The 11,410-nt window shown below is 36.8% G+C and overlaps 1 pseudogene; it reads right to left on the reverse strand.

Moving 5' to 3' along the window:
• Window positions 1-1,075: 1,075 nt before the first annotated feature.
• Window positions 1,076-1,491, reverse strand: LOC110129577 (UPF0235 protein C15orf40 homolog pseudogene; annotated as a pseudogene).
• Between the last annotated feature and the right edge of the window lie 9,919 nt (window positions 1,492-11,410).

An 11,410-nucleotide genomic window follows, 5' to 3' on the forward strand; every position in this document is an offset into this window, starting at 1 on the left:
AGGAATAGCCTGTTTATGGTTTATCTGGCATTAAAATCTATGCCATGGCTCTAAAGGTACAATATAATCACAAAGTTTAGATTTTTGCACAGACTGAAGTTGTACAGGTTGTATACAGTTGTACAGCTGTATAGAAACAAATAAGAAAAGCAGTTAATCATTAGACAGACAGGACTGGAGTTCACGTAAGGAAAAAGGAAACACACTGTAAGAGACATAGAAATTATTTAGTGGCTAGATGGATGTTAACTAGAATGATTGTGATGATCACTTTGCAATATATATATATAAATATCAATTCAATATATAATGCTATATGTCAATTATACCTCAACAAAAAACAAAAGCCAAAACAAAAAACTGATGTGGTAGTTCTTCAGAGGAAATTATTAAATCTCCCCTGCATTCAATGTTAGTGTGTTCTCTCAATAAAGTCCCTTTTCTGGCATGATCCAGGCTAACTGGGTGACCAACCACCCCAATTTGAACGGTACCTTCCTGATCTTAGCAGAAAACATCTCCATTCCCAGCAAACTCAGAAAGTTGGTCACCTTGTCAGAGTCTCTACTTCTTGCAACCAAAAGAATCCTGATTAGAACAAATCCTACTCATAGAAGATAAAGCAATAAATAGAGAAATGGATAAAGTTTTATTTATTTATTTATTTTTTGCTGTGGAAATATTACCATTTTAATTTACAACCAGGATAAACTGCATTCAGCTAGAAGCCAAAGGATCTAAGTTCTAGTTGCCATCTTGCACCAAGCGATCCTGAATACTCTCAACTTCTGAAATCAGAGGGCTCATAATAAAATGAAAGGGGCTGAATCAGGTCATCCTAAATATCCTTTCCAGCTCTGTACTCTGTAATTCTGTGAAAACAGAGTAACATGTCCCGAGCTGTTTGGGATCAGGGATTTGAGAACCTAAGTTCCATGTACAGTACTTTTAATCTTCATACTTCTTTTTTGAGTCCTGTTCTTATTAAATATATTTACACATTCTGTGTGTTTTAACAGTCTCTCCATCATTAGCAATAAAAAAGTTTCTCAAGGACGTACTTTTCGCTTCTTGCTTTTATTTCTTTTCAACTCGCTTTTTCAATTTCTCCAAGATCTCTTCCGGAGGTGTGGAGGCCAAAAGCTTCACCACTTTTTCACGAGATTTACCACCCTTATCCAAAACCACATCACTCTTCCTGAGTTCTAAGACTTTGGAAAGATAGCGACACAGCTCTGCGTTAGCCTCTCCCTCCGTCGGAGGCGCTGCGACGTCTACACTCCCAGCCTCGGTCGTCACGTCTGTCGCAGCATTTTGTTTGGAACCAGGTTTGGCATGGATGGCTATGCTGACACCGCCTTTAGGATCAACTGTCACAGGACCTAGGGAGGAAGTGGTCTCTCTGGTTCCTTGCTCTGGCTTTTACCCTTGCTCGTCGCACCAGCTTTCTTAGGCATGTCGGCGCCCAAAGGGAGCCGGGTGACAGCCCGAGAACCAGATCCAGCTTCGAGCAGCCTCAGGCCGTAGCCTAGGCGCGGCATCCCGGCCAAGGAGGCGGCACGGAGAGCCACGGATAAAGTTTTAAATTGAGAAGACGAGGCTCAGTAATTGTAAAGCTATGAATTGATGAATTGAAAAAATGTTAGAGAATAACTAGCTATAAAAACCACAAGGGCTTCCCTGGTAAGGAATCTGTCTGCTAATGCAAGAGACACATGTTTGATCCCTGATCTGGGAAGATCCCACATGCCGCAGAGCAACTAAGCCCATGCACCACAAGTACTGAGCTCGTGCTCCAACCCAGGGAGCTGCAACTACTGAAACCCATGTACCCTAGAGGCTGTGCTCTTCAAGAACAGAAGCCACTGCAATGAGGAGCCTGCATACTGCAACTCAAGACTAGCCCCCCTCGCCACAACTACAGAAAAGTCTGGGAAGCAACGAAAACCCAGGATAGCCAAGAATAAATAAATAAATGTTTTTTTTTAAATTAAAAAATACCCACAAGAGTTAGAGGAAGACAGCATTTTCCAGTACACTTAATTTTAAATTACAATTTTCCAAATGACTTGATAGACCTGAGTTTGAGCAAGCTCTGGGAATTGGGGATAGACAGGGAAGCCTGTCAGGCTGCAGTCCATGGGGTCCCGAAGAATCAGACATGACTGAGCAACTGAACTGAACTGAATGAAGAAATGAGACCTAAAAGGGTTGATTTGCTTAAAAAAAATGAGACCTAAAAGGGTTGATTTGCTTAAGCTACAGCAAAGTTATACTAGAAACCAGGTCTTATAAAACTGAATTCCTAGATATTTTACTACTTCACACTGCCTTTAAAGTTGGTTGTTGCTACTTTTCAGACATTTTCCTATTTTAGTGTAATTTATAAGTTTTATAAGGAAAATTAAATAAACCAACTAGTAGTATAAAACTTTTAAGCTCTACTTTAATTTTATTAAACATATTATTTCTATAGTTTATATATAATGTATCTTAAACTATAATAGATGCACTTTATTATATATTATATATATTATATTATATACTCTGTGTGTGTGTGTGCGTTTAAGTAAGTGCCTCTCACACTTTATTTGGCATAGGAATAACTTCGTCTGGCATCTTATGAAAATGCTGATTCTGATTCGGCTCTCAGGAGATGCCTATGCTGTGAAACCTTTTGTGAAATTATACCTGGTTTTCTAAGTATCCTTATTTGCACTAAGTTTAACCTCCACACATGGCCTACCCCCAAGTTTGAAGAGTGGGGAAACTGGGTCAGAAACTGGGTTGGAATATAGAGCAAGTTAGCAAGAAGGAAGCTGAGCAAGCTAGTCAATGCTCCAGCTAGATACAGAACAGACATAAACCAAAGATTCTAGGACCCTGAGAATCAGGACAGTCAAAGCCTAGATACAGGTACACCTTGGAGATACTGTGGGGTTTTTTCTAGACCACCACAATAAAGCAGTCATGAATTTTTTTTAGTTTCTCAGTGCATATAAAAGTTATACTTAATGTCAATTAAGTAGGCCATAGCATTGCGTCTAAAAAATGTACAGAGCTCAATTTAAAAAATACTTTATTGTTTTAAAAAATGCTAGCCATCATTTAAGGCTTTGTTGAGTTATCTTTTTGCTGATGGAGGGTTGTGTCTCAATGTTGTTGGCTACCAACTCATCAGGGTGGTGATTGCTGAAGGATGGGGTGGCTATGACAATTTCTTAACATAAGACAGCAATGAAGTTTGCTGGATTAGCAAGTTAGCAAGAAGGAAGCTGAACAAGCTAGTCAATGCTCCAGTTAGATACAGAACAGACATAAACCAAAGATTCTAGGACCCTGAGAATCAGGACAGTCAAAGCCTAGATACAGGTACATGTATCTTCCTTTTATGGACAATTTCTCTGTGGCATGTGATGCTGTTTGATAGCATTTTACCCGCAGTAGAAGTTCTTTCAAAATTGGAGTCAGTGCTCTTGAAAGCCACCACTACTTTATAAACAAAGTTTATGCAATATTTTAAACTTTTTGTTGTCATTTCAATAATCACAGCAAAATTATAGAGGGTCAGGTCATCAAATTAAATAGTGCCTGGTGTTGAGGGCCAATAGGCAGGATGAGTCAGAGACCCTGGGGACAGGAATATGAGCTGAGATCCAGTGTCTCGGAGTGTCCATGTACCAGGCTGTGTAGATGAGACTTGATATTCACATATGACACATTATGAATTGCACATAAGACAGGAATTGTATACCATGGGAAGAGTAACAACATCTTATGAGACCAGGTGTCCTTGTTTGGGACAGAGGTACAGTCAGAAAAAGGCAAAACTGGAGCCCAAGTCCAAGCAAATAAGTACGCCCGATGGGCAGAAACCAGGCATCATGAATGGACCAGATAACGAGTCTTTGATGGAAAGCAAAGGAAATCATTAAATGCAGATGGCCAGATAATACTAGAAAAGGGAACTCTAAAAAAACAAGCCAAGAAAAGTTAATCTCCTTGCTTCTTTCAGTCCTCTTAGAACCGCCCCCCCCCAGACCACACCCATGTTCCAGAGCACAGCCAGAAACAACATATATCTTTGCTTCCTTGAGGAGATGGTATTTAACTGGAAAAATGCAGCATGAAATATGTATCACCTGCATCAAGACTGTCACAGCAGGATGTGACCTTATCCTTCAAGGCAGTAATAAATGTAGAATATAAATTTGCTTCATTTAATAATACTGTTATGTATTCACATAGTACTTTTGAACCTGAAAGTACTTTTGCAAATATTATCTCATTTAATCTTCATGGCAACACCATAAAAATTATATGGCTGGCATACCCAAAGTCACAAATAAGGAAAGAAAACTATGGAGAGATTAGTTCACCAAAGACCAAGTCACTTCTAAGTGGTGTCACTGGAGTTTCTGATTTCAGATCAGTGCTCTTCTAAGTAAATGTAAAACATTTTGTTCAACTTCAGATTTCTTTGCACAGATGTTCCTGTATCTAAATCTACAAGTGGTTGGGGCAGAATTTGTAATTAAAATATTTGGAGAATAGAAGAGATGGTAAGGAAAATCAAAGCAGATATAAGAGGAAAACAAGTAGATTAGGATGAGTGTAGTCAACATTATTATAATAAATATCATTGGGTATCAAAGAATAAAGAATCAAAACAAATAATTCTCAGGCAATTAAAAGCAAAGCTAACTGATTTACAATAAAATGAATGAAGTCCGGGTTATGAATGACAAAAACTGGAGCACATGACTTGTTTCAGAAGAGAGGAAATAGTCACTTTAAGACGGCTGGGGAAAGGGAGATAAAACTCAGCCCAAGTTTGAACGGATGAGTGAATAAAGCTGATATTAACAGTAGCTATTTTAACTGCAGTGAGTAGGAGCACATGACTCACTGTAAGAGGACATTTTCCTCCTCAGGACCAGAACATAAAAACAGAGACAGCCATCAAGGGGTTGAAACAGCACCATTTTATCTTCAGAAGAACCCCCTGGTAGAGGAGGGGTTAAAACTGAACCAAAGGACCAGAAAGCATAGAAAGGAACATAACAAAGTTTGGTTCTAACCTTGATTTTTTTATATGGGTCCTAGCTAGATATCTTAGCAAGTGAAGCAGTAACTACCAAGAAACATTTCTTTATAAATCTATCCAGTGAAGAAGGAGAAGGGGACGTAGATCAGAGATCACAGATTTGCTAGATGTGCACTGAGATAGGCAGCAGGCATATTCTGATGGCTTAAAATGTGTTTTAAAAAGTCAGAAAGTGTTGCCAGTCTGGTACCTTCATGTGAAAATATAAGAAATACCTTCTCTTTGGGGAAAAAAAAATCAATCTGGATTTGTCACATGGCTACAATGAACTGAACTGAATTGCCCTCTTTTTTCAGGGTTCATCCTGTACCCTATGACCAGCCCTGCCTGACCCCTATAGAGATTTCAGTTTGCTCCATCTCCCTCTCTTCCTTACCTTGCAGCTGTTTGTTGCCAAGTAGGCTTGTTCTAGACTAGAATAAAAGAAATGAAAATAGTGACCCAAACTGAAAAGGAAAACCCTGTCTTTGATCATGTATCCATTCAATATATATTAATTAAACAATTAGTATATGCCAGGGACTCTGCTAGGTCCTAGGGAGATAGACTTGGATGAGTTGTAGTCTTTGCTCTAACGGGGACTACAAATTAAAGGAAGGACATCATGTGAATAATGATAAATATGGTTAATATAAGCTGGAGATGTCAAGTGCTTGATGATTGAGAATTTGGCGAGGCAACCTGGTGGGACATCATGGGAGATTCCTGAAAAAACCAAGCCTCTGAGTCTCCCCCGGATTGTCTAGGATTGGTCTTGGACATGATTTTGTTAATCATAGATTATTTCTAAAATGATTCATGCTACTGTGATGCTGTATAGAAAGAAGAATATGCTGAAAAACTGGAACATCTAATTCTCTTTCAAAGTGTTAGTGTTTTAGTCCTAGCTCAGTGATGCTGCAAAATATTTGTACAGCTCACCATCCTGACACCCAAGAGCAAGGACTCTGTTGGGTAAAGCATAGCTTTACAAAATTAACACCTTTTTACTAAAAAGTATACATTAAAAAATATTCTGATGGCTAAAACTGTTATCTCACAAGTTAGAAAGACAAACAAGAATTTTTTGTTGATGTTGGAATGACAAAAATGCATGAGTAGCAATAACGGTATTGATTGAAACTAAATCTTGGAAAGAAATGTCATCTGAAAAAGGAAGGCAATGTTATTTGATCTTTATTATCTCCATCAAAGGCTCCTGTAATTCAGTTTGACAGCATTTTGTGAGTAGCATTGACCATTTCACAAGGCTGTAGTTTACCTTAAGAAGAAAATGGCAATTAACAAGGTGCATCAATGTAAAGATAATAGTGAACTGAAAGAAATGAAACAAAAGGATGAAATCCTAAGGTTTTTTTTTAATCAAAATTTCAGCTTACAAATGGAAACTGTTTAATATTACTTTTGTCTGTTTTTGCTTCTTCAGAAAAGACAGAAGTGTTTGTATATATGGACACACATACAGAGAAAAAAAATAAGCCCAGCACATATTCTGAACATAAACCCATATAGGTTGTTTTGCACAGTTTACTGTATAAGCACATACATAATAATGGTTAGAGTAGGAGTTTAATACCTGGCATAATCATTTATTCTGCTTTATACAGACTAAGCTATTATTACCAACTAGGAATCTTGGTTTGGTTGAGAGGATAAACTCTGGTAAAGTGAATTAGAGCAAACACTTTAAAGTTTTAGACAAACAAAAACTGAAAGGCTAGAGATTTCTTGACCTGGAATGGATATAGATTCATCGTATTAAAGCAAATATTATTCACAGAACAATCATTTCACTTATGGTTATTCTGATTATGTTTTGCTTCTTCATCTACCACGCAGCCTCATCACAAGTTCAACATTCCTTTGAAATGTCATTTTATCCAAAAATTAATTTAAAATTTAAAGTCATTCCACTATACAATGAGTTTAGTATAAAACACAATGCTAGAATTACTTGACTCCTATTTCCCAACAGTAAAATGGGGTGGATGACTTAGTCCCATTACCTTCTTCGGCAGTTCTGGGAAGTCCATAGCCCTCTTCTTCGAGAGAAGGGTGCTGAAGATGTTATTCAAGAAAGGTCAGCAGTTCACAAATTTAATATAGTATGCAATTCTAATAAATTTATTTAGTGGTTCATTCCAAATGAAAGTACTATCAAAACTGATTGCTTTTTTCCCCCTGTTTCTATACTTTATGAATATTTAGCAAGAATTTCTACTCAAGTTTATAGAGTAGTAAAAAGGATATTATTACTTTTAATAAAGAGACATCTACTTTAATTACTGTTGGTTATAACACTCCTAGTATAATTTATTGAGACAAATTTCAATTATCTTTGAAAGCCAAAGCATAATGCAGTTTAGAGACACTTGCAAGTGACCCTTGATCTTTATTTCAATCAGTTACAGTTAATTCATTTTATTTCATCTTGTTAACAATCATCCCAAAGGGTCAGAGCCATCAGTTATACAAGAGGTAAGCTGTAGTTTAAATGAAGCATGCATACAATAATTCAAATAAATCTAATAAAGTCATCCCTCAATATCCATGGAGGTTTGGTTCCAGGGCCAAAATCTATACTTGAATCCTTTATATGACTTGATGTAGTATTTGCATATAACCTATGCACAACTTCCTGTATATTTTAAATCATTTAATCATTTCTAGGTTACTTATGTTACTCAATAGACCCTAAATGCTATGTAAATACAATGTAAATGCTATATTAATAGCACACAGCAAATTCAAGCTTTGCTTCTGGGAACTTTCTGAAAATTTTTTCCCAAATATTTTTGATCTATTTGTTGAGTCTACAGATGTGGAAGCTACCTGTAAGGAGGGCTATCTATAATTCTAATTTTCTATTACCTTGACTTTAGTATGTTTTTAATATCTGTTTATCACTCAATCATCTAGCTAGCTAGCTCCTTCCTAGGATTAAGTTGGCCATGCATCTCATATTTATCCAAGATGTGTGGAAAGATATATAGAACAGTATCTTTTATTCTGGGCCATCTTGCAAGAGAAATTCGATTCTTTGGTAAAATATAGGAAGCATCTGCTTAAAGAAGCATAATCATGTCTCAAACTGCAATGACAGCATTTAGTATGGGAAGTGAAGAATTTATTTTTCAGTTGAAACTCTGAGGAGAATTTTTAGGTAGAAAGGGGAGGGTGTAATTATGTGGCTTGGAATCCGGCCAGGTCACTGGAATTCATACTCTTCACTTTCAAGATGTGTCACAGACCCTTTAATTACTCGAAGTGGATCAAGACCTCTGTTTTCTGTCTATCCCATCAAAAAGACAACATGCTTTGTTACACATTTACCCAATGTGTCTTTGAGTTATAAGTCTTACTGAGCAACACACCAAAATAATCTTAATTTCTCCTATCGAATTTTTTTTTTTTTTTTAAGGAAATTCTGACTCATAGGGATGGCGAAGTGGAAGCCATCCTTTCATAAGAGGATGACCACAGGTGTTCTTGCGGTCTCAGGCAAAAACTTGAGGCCACTACCTACTAGGAATCAGACTCTTTGGTTAACATTGACCTTGGCAACTTAGTACCTGTAAACTCTTGAATGTTAACTTTACTTGAACCTCAGTCTCCTAATCTATAAAATAATCAATATTGGTTTTTTATATGTATAAGTAAGATAGTGTTCAAATATTCTTAATATTATACTTGGAAATAGTGAACAGTCAAGGAATATTAAGTATTATGATTACTATTTTCAGGGCCATCTCTAGGTCTTAAACCCAGCACATACCAAGCTGTGTATTGTGGAAGAGTGGTAGAGGCCCAGCTAAGAAATGTAAATGCCAGTCTGGCTGTGAAGAGCTTTGTACACCAGTCTAAAAAATTTGGATTATTAGCATCCAGGCAAAGGGAAGCATTGAAGGGTTCTAATGGGGGGAATGACAGGATGACATTTTTGTCTTAGAAATAGGGCTGTGGTTGCAGGATGGAAGGGGCATTTGGGCTGGAAACAGTCTCAAATACATTGCAAACTCATCTATGTCTTCAAAGAGAGAATGAACCTAATTTAATCTCAGTTATTGAATTGTCCTACATTGCTTTGATGCCTTCATTGTCTTTTGAGAAACATAATAGATTATTTCATCTTTATATAAAATGACCCCAAACTTCTTTCATTTATATTTTTTCCCTGCAGACAGGCTGTTTCATCTGTCTGCATCCACATTTCAATATGCTTCTTGTTATACCATTTCCATTTTCTATGTATTACTTCTAAGCCATTATGAAGATTCAAAGAATCAAACTTGTTAGGACTGTGGCTAAAACAATATTTGCATGGCTAAGAAATAGAGTTTCAGTGCAGACATAGTTCTACTTATCAAAATTCAGTTTATACATTTTTATAGATAGAAAACAAAACTAGCTACAGATGAGGGCAAAAGTGTCCCAGGTCTGACCTTCATCAATAGCATGTAAATAGTGAAGTGTAATACTGTCACAGGATATGGGGGAAATGGAATTATGATGCTCCAATTCCGTAAATTGAAGCCCTGCTCTGAAGCAAAAGAACCAGGACTCAAGTCTTCGTCCTGCCTCTGACTCACATTTTTATGAACTGTAGACCATTTTCTTTCTAGCAATGGCTCTTGGTCCATATATTCACTGTAGAAAGAAAAAAAAATTTTTTTTCATGCCTATCACTTGTTTATGACAAAACAGTGTTGATTTCCTGGAAATAAGTGTGATGTTATGTTGGAGGTCAGCACTGAAACATTATCATACAAAAATATTAAAAATATCACATTATTGAATTAGCTGGCCTAATGGGAACTGTGGGACATGGAGTCAACCCTAATAATGCTAGTAACAGGGAAAATAGAATAGAAATGGAAGTTGTCAAGCCCAAGACATGGCTACTGATAGCCAAGGTGGAACCCCAGGCTTGAGATGTCAAGTCCAGATGTTGGCTGAAGGCCATGGGACAGAAACAAAAAGACAAGAAAAGAAGAGACAAATTAAAATATGTAGTATGGTCAGAGATAAGGAAAGCTTACAGACAGGAAACAGAAGACAAATCACCTGAAGGGTCCAAGGGAACAGTGGAAACCGAGAGAAAATACAGGAGTGAAAAGATTTTTCCAAAGACCTATTTCCAGTTCTAGAACTGTTAACTGGCTTATTATAATCCCCATTTTAAAACCCCTAATAAAAGAGTACACTCCCAAGCCCCATAGATTTTCTCAAAAGACAACTTAAAAGTCTCAGTGATGAATGTAAGTGCCATTAGTAATAAAAGTGGTGCTCTATTCTGTGAAGCCTATGCTTGGAAGTAGATATTTGATGTTTTCAACAATCTTGTATAGTCTCTCACAAGTCATGCAGCAGTAATGCATTAATAGTTCTTCAAAATAACCCCAAAATCTGTTACCATTAAAAACAGTTGTCTGTCTTGAAGAGATATCTAATTTTGAAAGGAAATAGCTTCACTTTCAAATATGAAACAGCTGTAAAAAATGGTATGTATGTACACATTTACATACAGTATAGACTCTTCTAAAGAATTCTCAGTGGAGAAGAAATAATGATCTATTCTTCAAAGACATCATACAATATTTGGGCATCTGTATATATACAATAATTCATCCACATAATTTATCTGTTCATTTACTTTGAGAGTCAATTATATTCACTATAATCAGTATATCTAATTATTGAAATATGTTTCTGTATAAAAGAAACAAAGATGAATAACAGTTCTTGATTCTTTCATTGAAGCAATTTCAGTGCAGTATAATGGAATTAATATCTAATATTTCAGAAAGGAATTTACTGGCAAAATAATTCCATAGATAACCAAATTTCCTTTCTTCTTTTCTTCCTTCCTTTCTCTACTCTCTCTTTCTCTCTTGCTTTTGTCTTTCTCCACTAGAAATATTATTATTCAGCATAGGATCAATGAATATCAAATAGCTAAAAATCATGACAACTAGTTCTTGGATGCTTGATATGCTGCAAGGTACTGTTAGGTGCAGACACAGCTATGGCCTAGACAGGGACCCCACTGTCATTGTCCATAGTCTGGTGTGGACCCAGACAAGGAGAGGGGACATTTCAATACAGCATGAGGAAATGCAAGACACATTACGTGCTACCAGAAAACACAGGAGAGTCACAGACTCGATACTTGGGAATAACTAACACTTCCTGGGGAGGCAGCATCTGAGTGACCTGTGAATAAACAGGAGTCACTGCTTCGTTTTAAAATGAGGGCTGGAGAAAAGGACCAAAAGTGTTCTAAGCAGACAAAATATGCGTAAA

The sequence above is a fragment of the Odocoileus virginianus genome, chromosome 8 (assembly GCF_023699985.2).
Source record: "Odocoileus virginianus isolate 20LAN1187 ecotype Illinois chromosome 8, Ovbor_1.2, whole genome shotgun sequence".
Classification (NCBI taxonomy): domain Eukaryota; kingdom Metazoa; phylum Chordata; class Mammalia; order Artiodactyla; family Cervidae; genus Odocoileus; species Odocoileus virginianus.